This window comes from Haemaphysalis longicornis, unplaced genomic scaffold (genome assembly GCF_048455015.1).
Source record: "Haemaphysalis longicornis isolate Haplotype H1 unplaced genomic scaffold, Haemaphysalis longicornis Haplotype H1 scaffold_10, whole genome shotgun sequence".
In the NCBI taxonomy this organism is placed as follows: Eukaryota; Metazoa; Arthropoda; class Arachnida; order Ixodida; family Ixodidae; genus Haemaphysalis; species Haemaphysalis longicornis.
The window spans coordinates 46,939,160-46,955,251 of NW_027526204.1; the positions used below are offsets into that span (position 1 = coordinate 46,939,160).

A 16,092-nucleotide genomic window follows, 5' to 3' on the forward strand; every position below is an offset into this window, starting at 1 on the left:
GCCGCGGCAGACGCACTGGCGCCGGCGCGTCCCCTCACCGTTATGCGCGCTATAAAACGCGGTGCCTGCGCCGCTCTGCTCCATCGTTCCAGGGCTGTTCCTCCGCGGTCCAAAGCTGCAACGTGAACCCCCTATTCGTCGCATCTACACAGGGGTTCCCGCGAGGGGAGGTGGAAAATTTTTTATTTCTGTTTTCGTTTTGACTTTCTTCCACTTCTCTCAATTTTCTCGCCGCCCTGCAACCCAGATCCGATTGTACGAACTCTTCCTTCCCTTGCCCAGCCCTCTCCCTTGCTACATTATATATATATATAAAAATATATATATATATATATATATATATGTGTGTGTGTGTGTGTGTGTCTGTGTATGTATGTATGTATTGTAAGAGGAAAGCTCATCGGAACAAGGGAACTCAGCTCGCAGGGAACTCGGAGACTCGGCAGAATGAGCCAAGGCGACGATGGTAATCCACAAATGATGACTAAAATGGGTATGTACAGGTGAGAAATTGGTCCCACTAGCCAATAGCAATTAATTCATTCCATGAGTCTTCGTGAGTCTACACACCAATAAACGCTTACACTTTCCCCCCTCGCTGGGAAGGGGCCGCCTGGACGCTTGTAGCTAAGGCGCAAGCTGAGTAAAACGCTTCATACGAGAAACATGGACGACTTCAGTTCCACGAATGCGACGGTCGTTGGAGGCAACTGCAGGAGACACTTTATAGTTGAAAGGTGAAGTCTCCTCAGTGACTGTGTACGGGCCAATTTTAGCGGCGCAGAAACTTCTCACACAGGCCCGGCGATTGTGTCGGGGTCCACAAAAGCACTTCACCGAGATGAAAATTGATGTTGCGGTGCTCGGCATCGTAATGGGCTTTTCGTGCCTGCTGCGTTGCTTCAGTGTGGATGCGGGCTAGGTGTCGACAGTGGTTAATCCGGGAGATGAACTGGTCAGAAAATGGGGTAACAGGAGAAACCGGTGCAGATAAAACAGCTGTATAGCTAAAGAAGGAAGGGGAACGGCCAAAAACCAGAAAAATGGTGAGTAGCTAGTGGTGCGCTGAATTTACTGTGTTTTAGGCAAAGGTTACAAACGGAAGAATTTGGTCCCAGTTGGTGTGGTCTGGTTTGATATACATAGAGAGCATGTCGGAGAGAGTTCAGTTCGGTGAAAGCGTTCAGTGAGGCCGTTCGTCTGAGGATGATACCTGCTGGTTGTTTTATGAATCGTATTGGCCACTTGAAGCACTTCCCCCACAATTCGGGACAAGAAGGACTCGCCACGGTCGCTTAAAAGGACGCGAGGTGCACCGTGGCGCAAGATAATATTCTGCATCAGAAAGTAAGCGATTTCTTGGGCGCAGCCAGATCGTACAGGGGCCGTCTCGGCGTACCTGGTTAGATGGTCGACAGCAGTCACTATCCAGCGATAGCCGTTTGGTGTGCTGGGAAGCGGGCCGTACAGGTCAATGCCCACAGCTTCGAAGGGCGCCGACGGACAAGGTGCCGGTTGTAGCAAGCCGGCTGGCGGAGTCGTAGTACGTTTTCAGTGCTGGCATTTGGTGCATGAAGAAATGTATTTCGCCACGCTTGTCGACATCCCATGCTAAAAGAAGCGACAACGAATGGAGTAGTAGGTTTTGTTAAACCCGAGATGTCCTGCTGTCAGATCATCGGGAAATGCCTCTAACACAGCTGCGCGTAGCTCCCGAGGTAGGACAGGGACCCAACGGGGCCCTGTAAGGTGGTGGCTATAACAGTGCAGAACCCCGTTTTCAAGCCGAAACTTCTGGAGTTGGCGACGTAGCCGGCTGTTGGGAGGTCGCGTGGAGCCGCCTATCCGGTCGATTATTCTGCGACAAAAAGTATCGTCGTGTTGTATGGCCGGGAGACTGACGTCATCAACCGTGGAGTAAGCAATGGGGGCCATGGGTAAAGCAGGCATGCTTGCCGGGGAGAAGCAGACGGCCGATCGCAATAAGGGGCAGCGTGAGAGGGCATCTGCATCTAAATGCCTTTTGCCGGACTTGTACGTTATGGTAAAGTGATACTGCTGTAGACGGAGAACCCAACGGCCGAGGCGGCCGGAGAGGTTCTTCAACGTCGCCAACCAACACAATGCGTGATGGTCAGTGACAACATTGAAATGTCGACCGTACAAGTAAGGGCGGAATTTTTGGATGGCCCACATAACAGCAAGGCATTCCGGCTCCGTGATTGTATAGTTTTGTTCTGCCGACGTCCGGGTGGGGCTAGTATAGGCGACCACTCGCTTCCTCTTGCAGGAATCGAGTTGCAACAAGGCTGCACCGATGCCTTGAGCACTGGCATCCGTGTGTAGAACCGTTGCTGCAGCGTCATCGAAGTGGCAAAGAACAGGGCTCGACGTGAGTGCGTTTTTCAGAGCTTGAAAAGCCCGTTCGCAATCTTCACTTCAAACAAAAGCTGTGCCAGAACGCAAATGGTTATTGAGAGGAGAAGCAACTGTTGCAAAATTTCGTATGCAGCGGCGGAAGTACCATGCTAGTCCGAGGAAGCTGCGGAGGCCTTTCTGCTGTAGCGGGCGCGGAAAATTTAGAACTACAGAAATCTTCGCAGGGTCTGGCTGTATTCCGGTTTTGCTCACGATGTGCCCTAACACGTTTGTCAATTTGCTGGCGAATGTGCACTTTTTTGTATTAATCTGGAGTCCGGCATTTGAGAGTCACGCCAGTACCTCGTCGAGACGTTGGAGTTCTTGATCAAATGCGGTTGAAAAAACAACCATGTCGTCGAGGTAGCAGAGGCAAGTTTTCCATGTGAGGCCGCAGAGCACGGTATCAGTCATGCGTTCAAATGTCGCGGGCGCATTAAATAGCCCGAAACGCATAACATTGAACTCGTAAAGCCCATCTGGAGTGACGAAGGCCGTCTTTTCTTTGTCATCTTTGTGCATCGGGATTTGCACGCTCCTTGAAGGCGGTCGAGAGCATCATCGGTGCGTGGCATGGGATATACGTCTTTCCGAGTGATTTTATTGAGGGCACGGTAATTTACACAAAAGCGAACTGAGCCGTCCTTTTTCTCTACTAACACGACTGGCGATGACCACGGGCTCGACGATGGACGTATAACATCACGCTTGAGCATGTCAGTGACGTGGTCTTCTATATTCTTCCGCTCATGCGAAGACACACGGTAGGGGGACGGCGTACAACCGCCGAGCCATCAATCTCAATCCGGTGTGCGGCCACAGACGTTCGTTTTAGCGTGGAGGAATTCACATCAAAAGATGCAATGTGCTTCTTCAATACCTGAAGCAGCTTTTCTGTCTGTGTGGTTGTTAGGTCTGGGCTAATAGTAGCGGTAAGAGCTGACAAACCATCCGAAGTAGTGAGACCGCACATGCCTCAAGATAGGGAGCTTGAGAAGACAGAAGCGGGCGCGACATCAACCACTGAAGCGATGGTCATGCCCTTTGGTAATAAAATGGGTTCACCCATGGTGTTGATGATGGCTAGAGCTCCAAGTCCCCGTGAAAAGCGGAGGAGGCACGCCGACATGGCAATTCCTCGAGAAAGCAACTGGGTTGACGGTGAGGCCACCACATCCCCGCAAGAAATGCTGCTTGAGAAAACCATCAGGACCTCTTCACTACCAGGTGCCAGAACGTGGTCGGCATGCAAAGTCAAGAACTGATGTCGGGGACTTGGTGCAGAATAAGGATCGGTGTTCGTAATGTGAATAGCTGGTTGAGAACAGGAGATAATGGCGGAAGCTGACGGAAGAAAATCCCAGCCGAAAATTAGTTCGTGAGCACACTCTGGCAGAACCGCAAATTCAATATGGTGTCGATCGTCCCCGATGAAAATGCGGGCTGTAGAAGTTCCAACAGTGTTTATAAAATGTCCCTTCGCGCTGTGTAGTGCCGGGCAAGAGTATGGGGTTCGCACTTTTGGTAAGCGTGAACACAAATCCAAACGTATCAGTGAAAGACTGCCCCCGGTGTCCAATAAAGATTCCACAGACATACATTCCACTATTAATGGTAAAATATTTGATGGGCGCTCTAGAAGAGTTGTGATTAGTTCGACCGATGCAGTTTCCCCTCCATAAACTGCAGGATCTAGTTTTCCGATTGGCTGCCAGGGTCACGCATAACGGGGCAGAGAGGTGAAACAAAACGGCTCGGAGGCGTGGGCGAACGGCGTCTCGTCTGATTACGGTAACCGCTGGAAGGTTCACCCGAGTCCTGAGGAGACGGACAGCGCTGTCCAGGTGGATACGCACGTTCCCTAGGACCGTAGTTGTAGCGAACGTTGCGTTCGTACAGAGCGTAGCCTCGCTGCTCATCTCGCTTGCGCCGTCGAGAGAAGCGTGAGATATGGCATCGAATAATACAGTTGAAGCACACTGGGCGGTCATTAGGCCGAAGATCCAGACGTGGCCGCCAGTTTGTGTAGCCAGTTTGAGCTGGAGGTGGCAAGGAGACGGCTGCGACTCTACCGAACACGGCCGGAGGCACAGAAATTTTTATGCTCGAGACCGGCATTCGGCAAGCTGCTTCCGCGTAAGACGGCACGTCGAAAACTGGGCGCCAATTGCGTGGATTTCCCGTAATCGACGCCAATTCCTCCTTGATAATCTCCCGCAAGTTAGTCGAAGGCTGGGAGCAGCGGTCTCCATGACCACAGGGCGAAGCTTTTAGCTGGAGTTCCTCATGGATTATGCTGCGTAATAAACACGCAAGTCTGGTTCTGCAGGAACACGAGCTTGTCCATAATCTGGCTGGAGGCGCATTGCTTGAAGCTCATCAAGACGCTGGCATGTGGTCCGTATGTCGTTCACGGTGGATGGGTTTTGCAGTGCAAGTGCATTGAATGCGGACTTTGTGATGCCCTTGAGGATATGGCGAACCTTGTCAGCCTCCGACATGTCTGGGCTTACTCGACGGCAAAGGGCAAGGATTTCCTTAATGTACGATGCGTACGTCTCGTCAGAGCGCTGCCAGCGGGCTTCAAGTGCACGCTTTGCTCCATCGGAGCGAGCAGATCGCGTGCCGAAAATCCGACGCAGCCGCGCAGTGAAGTCGGCCCCGTCAGATACGCCACCTTGGTTGTTTTAGTACCAGGTCTTGGCAACCTTAGTCAAGTAGAACCTGACGGTCTGTAACTTAAAAGTGTCGTTCCACCCAATAAATTGGCTGACGCGGTTGTACTGCTCAAGCCACTCCTCGACGTCGTCACCGTGGAGGCCAGCGAAGAAAAGAGGTTCGCGCTGGCGGCAGGTCACCTTCCAAGCCGGGGCAGAAGCGGCGGCATTCTGCGCTCCTTCTTGCTCCATCGGGCGGGTTGGGGGTAGCACAAGGCGTCCTGAACAAAGCTCCAGGGGTGCGGCTGGTTCAGGTAGAAGTTGGGGTCGAACGCAACCTCCACCACTTGTAAGAGGAAAGCAGACTGAAACAAGGGAACGGTAGTTCCAAGGCAAGTCTCTTTACTCAGGCCGCAGGGAACTCGGAGACTCGGCAGAACTTGCCCAGACGATGATGATAATCCACAAGTGATGACTACAATGAGTATGTACAGGTGAGAGATTGGTCATACTAGCCAATAGCAATTAATTCATTCCATGAGTCTCCTTCATGAGCCAACACACCAAACAACGCTCACAATATACAGAGAGAGAGAGAGAGAGAGAGAGAGAGAGAGAGAGATAAGGGTTGTCAGCCAAGAAAACCACATAATGCAAAGGGGAGGATGAAGTAGGTCATTGAAAAAGATAAAGAATTTGGAAAGTCAGGAAAAAAGTGGAGAAAAATTGCCCGCCGGGTGGGATCCGAACCCACGACTTCCAGAATATCGATCTGGTGCGATGACCACTACACTACCGGCGGGGGCATTTTCTCCTCCAATTTTTGTTTCCTGCGCTTCAGGGTGGTAGCCAGCGCCACTCGGACTACTCGGGGTGAAGGGAACCTTCTTTTTAACCCCCGGGCCGTGACTCGAGCGTATAGAACTTGTCAAGAGTGATCGACCAGCGTTGAACCCTCTTAAGCTACCTTTGGCATCAAGACTGCCAGAACAGAGGCCCTCGGTATGCATGTAGCGAATCAGAAATGGGAAATGAGGGGCTCAGTGAATTAAGACAGAATAAGGGTTGGCAGTCAAGAAAACCTCGGAAAGCAAAGGAGGGAATGCGTCACGTACCCATGACCCACGAAAAGGGGGGAATGCGTTACGAACCCACGACCTCCAGAATACCGGTCTCGTGCCGTAAATATATATATATATATATATATATATATATATATATATATATATATATATATATATATATATATATATATATATATATATATAGAAAATAAGGGTTGGCAGTCAAGAAAACCTCTGAAAGCGAAGGGGAGGCTGTGGTGGGTCATAGAAAGAGATGAAGAATTTTATGAGTCCACAAGAAAGTGGTGAAAAAATGCCCGCTGGGTGGGATCCGAACCCACGACATCCAGAATACCGGTCTGGTGCGATACCCACTACGCTACCGGCGGGGCTGTTTCCCCAGCACTTTCTCGGGTATTTATGTTAAGGTATTTTTGTTTCCTGCACTTGGGGGTGGTGCAGGAAAGAAAGTGGTGAAAAAATGCCCGCCGGGTGGTATCCGACCACTTTCTTTCTGACTCAAAAAATTAATCACTTTTTATGACCTAACGCATTGCCCGCTTTGCTTTCTGAGGTTTTCTTGACTGCCAACCCTTATTGTGTCTTAATTCACTGAGCCCCTCATTTTCCATTTCTGATTCGCTACATGAATAGCGAGGGCCTCTGTTCTGGCAGTCTTGGTGCCAAAGGTAGCTTAAGAGGGTTTAACGCTGGTTGACCACTCTCGACATGTCGTAGACACTCGAGTCATGGCACGGGGGTTAAAAAGAAGGTCCCCTTCACCCCGAGTAGTCCGAGTGGCGCTGGCTACCACCCCCAAGCCCAGGAAACAAAACATACCTTAACATAAATACCCGAGAAAGTGGTGGGGAAACAGCCCCGCCGGTAGCGTAGTGGTTGTCGCACCAGACCGGTATTCTGGAGGTCGTGGGTTCGGATTCCACCGAGCGGGCATTTTTTCACCACTTTCTTTCTGACTCAAAAAATTCTTCATCTCTTTCGATCAGCTAACGCATTTCCCCCATTGCTTTCCGAGGTATATATATTTCACTCATACAGCACAGGTGTTAAGTCTACACTCAATAAGAATTGTAGAAAAAGCAAAAAAGCAAAATGAGACAAATTACTTAAAAACTCGTCATAGACTGTTCCAAAGGGACTCACGCAACAGGCTGTATTGTGTATAGTAAGCAAGAATTGTATAGAAAGATTTAAAAATGCCATTGAATTTTTTTTTAATTGTCTACGAGAACCAAACTCATAATAAATTTTATTAGAGGACAGTAAGGCCTATAGCCGTGGCTCTATAGACTTCAAATCGAACTACCTAGCCAATTTTTATCCGAACTTACTAGGAATGTTCCGCAATATGTTAATAAAATATTTATAAGATTCGTTGGAACATTCTTGATAACAAATGTAATTATTCTCAATAGAACGTTTCAGTAAGGGTGATGAGCTTTAATTCAAATGAGGTGGTTCCTGGATGCACAGTGCGTGTTTACACTGCCATCTGATTTGAAAGCGTCCACTGTGCTTGGCACAAAACCTGTCAATTCGAAGGTGACGTTGCAAATATTACTGGAGTCGTTAAAAAAGCCTGGCTGCAATACAATGCACATGACCTTTGTAGGCGTCAGCAGAAACAAAGCATTAGGTGCCAAGAAATTACCTACAATATTTGAAACGTGCTTCTGGAAAACAAAGAGCCCACCTGAAATAACGAATCCTGCCACTATAAAAACACACATCAGGTTACCCCTCAGGCAGAAATGTTAAGTTTATAAACTCTATCAATGCTTATTATGAGAAAACCTGAAGAGCGAAACAGATGTCAGTATTGAGCTCTAGTTTTGTCTACGCGTAGTAGACGTTTTTTGAGGAATCGCTCCATTCAGTCATTTCCTCGCAAAGGCATTGGCTTTTAATAATCGCAAAGCAGCGATCGGAGCTTTACATACCATACAAATCAAAATTTTCAGGTGACTGCAATTACCAGTAATGGTTTCAGGGTTCTTTCACTCCTAATCTTGCTATAATAATTAAAATTGTGAAGGTGTAACACCAATAAACGTTTTATTGTATACAGCTATCAGCGACACGTTAAATATATCTTATAAGGTTAGAGAGTGCCATAAACAGGCAGAATTGTATGGTATCAAGCAGAGCCATCAATAATAAATAGAAGAATTATGTCCAAACTCCGGTGGGACTTCCACAAGATTCACCCAGGAGCAGCCTGATGCTCTACCGGCCGTGCTATTGCGGCACGTTTTCTTTCATTTCATGATATTTATACGATATCTCGCTTAAAAGCGCATCTTGATAAATAAATATAAATATTGGTGACAGTTGTATCACATACCTTCTAGATTGGCAAAAAGTAACATTCTCTTAGACATACAAGAATGTAAGTAAAGTACAAGAAATTGATTGATTGATTGTAGGATTTAACGCGCCGACGCAACGCAGGCGATGAGGCGCGCCGTAGTGGAGGGCTCCGGATTAATTTTGACCACCAGGGGATCTTTAACGTGCGCCGAAATCTCGCACACACGGGCGTTTTTGCTTTTCGCCTCCATCAGAAAAGCGGCCGCCGCGGCCGGGAATCGAACCTGCGACCTCGTGCTCAGCAAGTACAAGAAATTGAAGAAATGTTTTAGGAAAGCCACTTACTCTTAGAAATCTATGCAAACTTCTCCCCCCATTCCGAAGGCTAACACGCCGCAGTACATGCGGTCTGCGTTCAGCACTACTATGCACGTTTGTAATAGACAGGCTTGCAAGGTCTATACATTTTTACAATGCAATTTAAAAATCTGGGATGGTAAGGGGTATTTCGTATGTAGTAGCCCGGTTGGATGGCTCAATCATAAATCTAGCTGAAACGAACTTTGCGCGGTGGCCAGAACCTCGCAGAAATACTCTGTGGTGAGCCGCGCGTCAACATCTGCATTGCCATCTCCTAAACAAAATATCCAAAGACGGCATAGGCGAACCGAACAAACAAAAAATGAAGGACGTTCATCTAACATGTAATACTTGAAGGTAGCGAAGCTGTACGCTACCTTCACGACCATCACGACACTTTATGTCCACAATTACCGACGATTTGCTCATGCTTTACTGCTGCAACGACCTTTATTCTATCATTGTTGCTATAAGCATGTATGTATTTATTGATAATTGCGACGGGAAGATCCAAAACCGGCATAAATTGCCTAGCGAAAGGACGGACACTGGTACGCCTACTGTGGTTGGGTAGGTGGGATAGGGACGAAAGAATAGAGAGCAATAGGGGGATAGGAGAGAAGGTTGACATTAACATATATACAGCACATACAGACTGGGGACGTTACCTAGGCTGATATAAACACAAAGGCCGAAAAAGGAGTTAAAAGAATTCTGCAGATCGGCAATACCTGAGAAACAGTACAGATATAGACTGAACGTGAAGTAAAGAAGATAATAGTGGGACATACATGTAAAAGACACACACACACACACGCACGCACGCACCCAAACCCACTTACACCCGCAAACATACAAATAAGAGATGCATCAGCAGCAGCCTTCCACTACATTTTGGGCGGTTAGATGGGTTTGCAGTGGATTGCCCTGTGCAGCCCCGAGGCACCCAGGTATGCACTCAGGGGCTCGAGCACTTGTCCCGCTCGCTGGCACTGCTAGGGTGCCGAAGCAGGTGATCGAGTGGCCGCACTCCTTGAAGCACGGCCAGCAGCTCCGCCCGCCCTGCCGGAAACTTGGGACACTGGTACAGTACGTGCGGCAGGTACGCAACGGGCGCTCGGCAGTAAGTGCGCGCGGGCTGGCCACCCACCCCAGTCGGCGTTTCCGCTCTACCCTACACGCGCAGGCCACGCGGGGGCGCAGAAGGGCCGACCGCAGTCGAAGAGGCATGCGTTCGGTCTGCCCAGACGGCGGGTCCCATCCGACCCGCAGCCACGGGTCTCCATGCCTGTTCCAGAAGTGGCGCTGAATGAGTAGGCGGCGTCGCCTGCTGCCGCCTTGCCACCGTGTCCGAGGGAGGCAGCGCGTGTGCCCCGGCGGCTAGCTCGTCCGACCGCTTCTTGTCATCCTGCGCAATGTGGGGCGGGACCCACTGCAGCACAGCCGAGTGGCCCGGTCCACCAGCTACGCCACCTTTTCCCACATGTCCCGCACCAACAGGGAGTGCGTGTCTCCGTCCCGGAGACGGAACAGGGCCACCCGGGTGTCGCACAGCATGACGCAGTGCTCGAGAAAGGGCTCCGTCTCACACAGCAGGTCCAGGCCCAGTTCGACACCAACCAGCTCAGCCGTTGTCGAAGATGAGGCACACGGCAGCCGCGCCTGCCGTGTGGTCTCTCCCAGCACGGTGGCCCCTACGGCCGACCCCTGCTGCCGCCGCACCGATCCGTCCGTGTAAACTGCGACGTGGCTCTCTAAGTCACCCCAGATGACGCCCTGTGCCAGCTGCAGTTGTCCGCAGTGGGGCGTGCGCTGCTTGCACCGCAGACCCGGGACGTAAGCTGCCAAAGCAGGAGCCGGGCCACCATGTCCCGCGTCCAGGGGGGCCGGCACCATTTCGTAGAGGGCCAGCATGCGCCCCATGCGCGAGTGGTGGTAGCCCCGCAGTCGCTGCAGCAGCGGCCCGCCTCTCTCAGCGGGCCGCACACGGTCAAGCTCGGTGGTCCTCGCCCCCGCCTCATCCAGCGTCTTTTAGAACGGCGAGCTTTGGGGCAGGCCAACGCAAGCGAGGGCCCCTTGCGCTGGTCTCTTTGCAGCTGCCGCCAGCTTGGTTTCCAGTGTCACCAGCTGCAGCGCATACATAAGGAGACCCACAGCCGAGGTGCTGTACAGCCAGAGGGCCGTCCGCTCTGAGCAGCCACTGTACTCGGGTCACCATTTTGTTGTGCACTGCCATGCGGGCCAGCTGCGCCCTCGGTCGGAGCTCCTTGGCTGCCTGTCAGAAGTTCAGAAATGTGAGCTTTGGTCGTTATTTCGGAAGTGATAATCATTGGATATCACCTTGGAGGGGCGTATGCTATGACGTGCATTTCTCGTTACGGGTGTGTTGCCATGATAACGGCAAACGATGCAGTGTATTTTGGCCAATCTTGGCCAATCTCCCTAAGTGGGTATGCTTGGCTTGATATACCTACGGCGGGGACGCTGGCTGGTCACCGCGAGGCACACACGAGCGCTCGGCATTTTCTAGGTTTTTTGAACTGCCGTATGGTCGACGTGAGGCACGCGCTCACGTGCGCTCACTTACAGGTGCTCGGCATTTTTAGGTATTTTTAACAGCGGACTCGCAAAATAATGATTTGAAAAACAGCTTTGCGGTTAAAAAGGTCGTAGGACATGTCACCACGGCAAAACACAACCAAGTACCTTCTGAAAGAGAGATTGAGGACAAACGTCTTTTTGAGAGTTCTATACAGGATGTCTTAGAAAAACACAGCACCTCGACCATGTATGTAGGAATGATCTTTAAGTGGAGTCTCCACACAAAGGACAATTACAGACAAAGCGAATGTGCCACGTTCATGCAGCCACGTTTTTTCAGGCAGTGTTGGGAATTCACTTTATAAAACAAAGTTTTAATCTTTAGAGCAATAGGCATACGTTTAACTCGACGCAAAAATTTCTGTCCGTGAAGATTTATGTAGGCATTATACACAGCAGGCTGTCCTTACGATTTATGTAGGCATTATACACTGCAGGGAACGGCAATGAACCCAATGATGTCCTTATAAAGCGGTTTTCTAGTGATAACAGCTAACTTATTGAAGGAAAAGGAACTGACAGAAATTTAACACGTTCGACCATCTCCTTTAAGAATGGGCTTGGTTGTCGTGGAAAGAGGTCTACTGTAGAGACTCGCCATGACGCTAGCGATTAGGGTAAAGACACATGCATAACGAGCACAAAAAGGGACCTGCTGGTCAGGGAAGAAACAAACCACGAAAATATCTGACAGACGTGCTGACGGCTTAGTCTGAAGCGACCCGCACGAGTTGGCAGATAAGGTCCCTCCTCAGGCGTTTGCAGCTTGAATGCAAAATAAAGGCCATAAAGACGGGATGAAACTTTTGAATATGGCGGCGCACACATGCAATTGTCTGCCTCACACACTACACCTTTGCTGCCAAAAAAATGTTGCGCACCATGGCACGAGAGAAATTATAGACGTTTCTGGCAGAAAGCAACGAGCGGTCTTAGCCGGCAGGGTTGAAATAACCCGGCTGTAATGTTTGTGGCTAGGCTAAGAAGTGTCTACTCTACTGGCGAACCATGGCACGTTCTGGTGACAATCCCCAGAGAACTCTCTATAAGAAATTATTGTTCTGGTTAACCCGAACCACACGCCGGAGTAGGTTTTATGTTCAGTTCAGCTTCGGCTTTCTGGCAGAAAGAAGCGGTTGGGATTAGTGTCTGGTTGGTTACCAAAAAACGTACCATCGTAGCACGTTTTGCTTTATAGCATGAAACCCAAATGCCATGCATGTGTTTAGAGAAGAATGGTACACAATAAAAGCATTCAAAAATGCATTTTACACTGCTAGTATGTCCACGACTCGAAATTTGGCACTACAAGACATCGAATGTGCAACTGGAAGAGTTCGCCCTAAAAGCACTGAATAACGTCCAAACCTCAAAAGTCTGCACTTAAAGTGCGGAAGACCGACATACGCAATGTGCTAGCCCAGCACATTGCGAGCGGTAGTTCAAAACATAGCGGTTGTCCGGGATTCGAGTACTTTCGGGGGACAATGTGCCAGCTTCACAGGTTCCAAAAACGGAATTTAAAACGTTAAATTTAAAAAACAGTGAGCACCACGTTACACCGGAACGGGATGGCACGTGGGTAGAACATGTGCACACCATCCTCGCGGAACCGTGATGTGGCCTGTACCAAACTGCCTAATGAAGTAATTCGCGGAGTAAGACAAGTAAATGCAAGCGAAATAACAGACGCATACACTGTGATTCAGAAAAAGACTTAGTCGAGGGATCTCGTGCTAAAATACATAAGGAAAGTGTAGAAAGGGAAGCCAAAACTATGTAACAGTGAAGTAGTTTCTAAGTACCGCCATGTTTTCGCCTTTGTAGCGCGTAAGTGGAATTGTTGGGACATAATTGAGTGCGAAGAGTTAAGAGGATGTTATGGGCATCCTTACCTTTCTCTGGTGATACAAGATTTGCCCTAGTATTATGCCACTTGTGTATTGCGTGGTGCAGAATTGTTCGGCTAGATTTATTCTCTTGGCTGTGGTGTGCGTAACGTTACCTTATTCGTCTCTCAGTCCGTACATTGTCTTCCTCCGTCGCTTCTAGGCTTCCTGTTCTCTCCCGCGTTTAATCGATTACTGCCATCTGAAACACATGAATCACGTTTGCTTTACTTCTGATAATTTTTTGCGACTGCCCTGCCAGTTCACTCATATCCACCATACTAAAAAAATTGATCTTAAATTTAACAATAACATTGTCCTTTTTCTGTATTTGCTAGTTCTTTTCACACACATCCGTGGTTGACTGTAATTTCTGTTGTTAGGTTGTCATTTAGAATGTCTACACTGTATTCGTTGTCCTCGGTTAAAAAGGCCAAACTTGTTCGGTAGGGTTATTTTGAACCCATGCTTCTTGAATCACAATGACTTCATTATCGATTTCTTAATTTCCGCAACCTTTCCCTTTTCCTCGAGCATTCTATCTTATTTGCCAAATACCGATCCTGTAATCTGACATTACGTGTTTGTGATATCGGCTCACAAAGCGAATGACTTCTTAAACCTCACTTGTGTGATTACGTCGTCCCAGTTCCCGTACGCAATTTCGCCGTGTTGTCTTACAACGGCAGCCCCTCATTCAGCGGTTCAAAAGAGGATGATCGCCTACAAATGAGACGAAGAGGTTTATACAAACAATAAAAGTATATCACCTCAGTTTAACGTAATATTGCAATGAACCACGTTTTGGGTTTGTTTGTTTATTTTTTGTTTTCGGCGACCGGCTGCGCCGGGCTTTGTTATCTCTGTTATCCGTGGGCCAAGTGTAATGCATTTCTAGTCTTGATGCCGCACGTGTTATCTCCTTGGATAGAGAGAGTGCCTTGAAATAACGTCACCAGCCTAGGGTAATCTTCTATAATCTGCAGTGTTCTGGATGCGATTATGCTGTTCGAGAAGGCCTCGCGCCGACAGATAAATGACCGCAGAGCAGACGCCGCGGCATTCGGCGCACCGGCGCTCGCCTGCACACGTTCCTTGGCTGACTGCTCCTGCGCCGCTTGTGTATTCTTTGAGTTGTTAGGGGAGCGCAAGTTCACTCCAATAAACGTATTCTCCTTGAAGGCCACTGCGTTGTCTTTGGCTTCATGACATCTGGTGGGTGCTTGGTACATGACCCTAAACCTGTTGAAGTCATAAACCAAGCCGAACTCGTGTCATCCGACGAGAGCAAGACCTAAAGCTGGAGTTTGGACTACTGCCGGTTCAATTGAAGGTGGCGGACTTCCCGAATGGTTCCATGAACAATGCATCCACGATGACCAATGCAGCGAGCACTCCTGTGGTTCTGCAGTAACCCCGGGAATCACCATCTTTTCACACGTTGCCTACAGAAGATCCTGAAGAATGGCTGGAGCATCTCGCGAGCGTACGAAAGTTTAATAGGTGGGATGACGAGGAAACTCTCAGGCAAGTCTTTTTCTACCTTGAAGACTCTACACGGATTTGGTTCTGGAACCACGAACGTACGGTGACGACCAGGGAGTTATTGAAGACCGAGCTTTCCAAAATGTTCACGACACTCTTCCACAAGCAATGGGCCGAGCAACTGCTGTAGACACACACGCAGCATCCCAATGAAAGCGTGCTCGTGCTCGCTGAGAATTTGAAGCGACTTGTTCCTCGTAGGGACACAGAAAGGAGCGAAGAAAAGAATCTAAGGTTTCTGAAGCGAGCAGGAGCTCTTCGCGTGCCTTGTCTGAAACCCCCGAAGACTGTGGCCGAATTTAGGTCTGAGGCGGCCACGATGGACAAGACGCAGAAATCCGTATGAGGCAGTACGACCGCCCCAATAATGCGCTTCCTTCAGAGATGATGGGTGCCGGGGCTATCAGCTCCGACACACTACACGAGACCATCCGCGCAGCCCTGATGGGGGAGCTTTTAAATCTTTTTCCAACGACGCCGCAACCTCCGGTAGCTTCCCTAACAGACGTTATTCGTGAAGAGGTTCAACAGGCATTGGGGACTTCTGCGGCATCGGAAGCACCTCGCGAGCCACAAGCTATGACCTACTCAGCAGCTGTTACACGACCCCGCCCCTCTCCAAAACATTGTCAAGTCCCGCCGTCAAGCCGTCAACTGTCACCCGCCCGACCCCCTGCAGCCCAAAACCAGACGTAGTGGAAAACGTACGTATGGAGAACCGCCGACAACCGTCCGCTGTGGTACCACTGTGGAGAGGCCGACCACATCTACCGTCGCTGCCCCTACAAGAGGCTCGGCTTGTGAGGGTTCTCCGTCAACGCACCACGCCCCCGACCCGACAAGCGCCCATCTGAGATCGAAGAATACCTGTCTAAAAACAGCCGTGGACCAACACGTTTCAGCCGTTCACCGTCGCCCTACCCATACCAGTCGCCGAACCGCCGTAGCAACTCTGAGTTCCCATGTGGAAGGTCCCCCAGCCCACGGGAGGGAAACTAAATGTAGCAATTTGTGTGAGGTGAAGCTCCTCTCCGGTGAAAAACCGGAAACCCTCCAACGACGCAAGGACGCGCCGAAGACAGTGATTCACGACATGCCCTCATCCCTACGACCGGACCTAACCCTGACGTGACTCCCGAACACGACGACAACCACGCGGTTCGATGCTTACCCGACATCACCGAGCCTGCTGGTGAGAAAATGACGATAAAGATGACGCATACTGCT

At 49.7% G+C, this 16,092-nt stretch overlaps 1 protein-coding gene and 1 non-coding gene across 3 annotated transcripts in view; one reads left to right on the top strand and one right to left on the bottom strand.

Moving 5' to 3' along the window:
- The window catches only part of LOC144157724 (lipase member H-like), a 219,323-nt gene that overhangs the window by 12,126 nt on the left and 191,105 nt on the right, over positions 1 to 16,092 (top strand). The gene's annotated exons all lie outside the window — the stretch shown is intronic.
- Positions 5,805 to 5,877, bottom strand: Trnai-gau (transfer RNA isoleucine (anticodon GAU)). Its single transcript has one exon. It is a non-coding gene; the product is annotated as a tRNA-Ile (tRNA).